Genomic DNA, 2,290 nt, shown 5'->3' with positions numbered 1-2,290 from the left:
CTTTATTTAGAATGATTGGGGTGATTGGAGCAGTTTTGTGAATCTCTATAGAAGACAAACCCTGAGGTGTGTTTTGAGTAAGATTATGATTTACAAGTCAGGTGATGCCAGGTCCCAACTAGTGATCTTATCTGCATCTGAAAACTTCAACTGGTCTTTTAACAATTAGAACAGAGTGATAAAAATATCTGCCCTATATTCCTCCTTTTCCCAAAGTGATTCTTGGCTAACAGTGTCCTAGTGAAAGCAGATATTAATTGTTTCCTTGGGGTTCTTTGCCCAAGTGACCTTGGCCAGTAAATACACCACATATCTCTTGTTGTGACTTCCTCACTTTCTCATGACTTTAAAGAAAAAGAAGATTCCCCTCCCTTTATGAGCTTACACATTTCTTCATTCTTGGTGCCTGCTTTTCAACTTAGATAAAATATGGTAGCCATTCTGCCAAGAATGCCTACATTTTTCTTTCTACCTGCAAGTGTCCCTAAAATCTGCAGGCAAAATGTTTATGGGGACAAAGTCAATTACTTGTCTGTGGCTCTTTACAAGAAATCAATAAGTAAATTATCTCCTGTTAATCAGATTAAAGAGAGGTGTATATTAATTTTTAAGTATTTTATCAGACAAATATATGTTTCACTTATTTGAATTGATTAAATAAACTTTGTATAGAGATCCCATACTATTAATAGCTACTAAAATTCATGGAGAAAGTGCTAATTAGAAAATGTGTTATCCGAATATGATGCTAATATAGTAAACAAGTCTGTCCTCTTTCAACATATGAATGTATATTATTCTGTAGAAGAAAATAACTTTATGGATCATTTATAATTAGATTAATTTTTTAGGAAATATAAAGCAATTGCTTAAGTTCCCGTTAAGAGAGTAAAAATGGACAGTCCTCCTTGTGAATCCATAGACACAAGTAATTTTTAGGAGTGATCAGTCCTACTTTAATTTTCCTCCTTATTCTACATTATAGTCTTGTTTAAGGGTTTCCCTTGCCAAGAGGAAACTTGGCAGATGGAAACTACTGACAAACTTCTAACCATGATGCAACATCCCTGAGTAACTTAACTTGGTTCAGAAGGAAAATCTCTGGAGGTGAATGTCTTTCAGGATACCTGTTTCATTCATGAAGAACTGTTACGCCCGCTCCTGGGCCCGCCTCCGGGTCGGGGGCTCTGACCGCATCCCAGGCGCGTTCCGACTGCAGCAAGGGAGAGACGGAGGCGCTGTCATCTTCTTGACTTGGGCGCCTGCACTCTCCCGGGACTCGGGATGCCAGAGCTGCCGCGTGGGGCGAGAAATAGTCGGGGTTGAGCCCCAGCTGGGCAGAGGGCTCACACTCTTCTGGTCTCTCGGACAAGACTCACCTGAAGGAATGTGTGGTGGATTGGCTCCAAGTAAAAGTACAGTGTATGTATCCAACTTGCCCTTTTCCCTAACAAACAATGACTTATATCGGATATTTTCCAAGTTTGGCAAAGTTGTAAAGGTTACTATAATGAAAGATAAAGATACCAGGAAGAGTAAAGGGGTTGCATTTATTTTATTTTTGGATAAAGAATCTGCTCAAAACTGTACAAGAGCAATAAACAACAAACAGTTATTTGGTAGAGTGATAAAAGCAAGCATTGCTACTGACAATGGAAGAGCAGCCGAGTTCATCTGAAGGCGAAACTACTTTGATAAATCTAAGTGTTATGAATGTGGAGAAAGTGGGCACTTAAGTTATGCCTGTCCTAAAAATATGCTGGGAGCACGTGAACCTCCAAAGAAGAAAGAGAAAAAGGAAAAAAAGAAAATTCCTGAACCAGAAGAAGAAATTGAGGAAGTAGAAGAAAGTGAAGATGACGGGGAAGATCCTGCTCTTGACAGTCTCGGTCAGGCCACAGCTTTCCAGCAAGCCAAAATTGAAGAAGAACAGAAAAGATGGAAACCCAGTTCAGGGGACCCCTCAACCTCAGATGATTCAAGACGCCCAAGGATAAAGAAAAGCACATATTTCAGTGACGAAGAAGAACTTAGTGATTAAGATTAATATTTATTATGTAAATATCATAAAAATAAAAAACTTTATAGTACAAATTTCAGCTGGAGACTGAAGATTACTTTTTTTTTAGGAGGTTCTGGGGATCGAGCCTGGGACCTCGTACTTGGGAAGCAGGCACTCAACCACTGAGCTACACCCATTCCCCTCAAACAGTTCTTTATTTTACCATAAAATAGTTCACAAGCATCTGAAAAATAACTTTAAATATCATGTCTCTCTCTATCTTAGCAG

General features: G+C 38.9%; 1 pseudogene; it reads left to right on the top strand.

Moving 5' to 3' along the window:
* Positions 1–1,357: 1,357 nt before the first annotated feature.
* On the top strand, positions 1,358–2,087 carry LOC131277355 (zinc finger CCHC-type and RNA-binding motif-containing protein 1 pseudogene; annotated as a pseudogene).
* Positions 2,088–2,290: the final 203 nt, after the last annotated feature.

The sequence above is a fragment of the Dasypus novemcinctus genome, assembly GCF_030445035.2.
Source record: "Dasypus novemcinctus isolate mDasNov1 chromosome 11 unlocalized genomic scaffold, mDasNov1.1.hap2 SUPER_11_unloc_1, whole genome shotgun sequence".
NCBI classification, from domain to species: Eukaryota; Metazoa; Chordata; class Mammalia; order Cingulata; family Dasypodidae; genus Dasypus; species Dasypus novemcinctus.
Note: the sequence above shows the minus strand (reverse complement) of the source record. Positions and strands in the feature narration are given on the sequence as shown.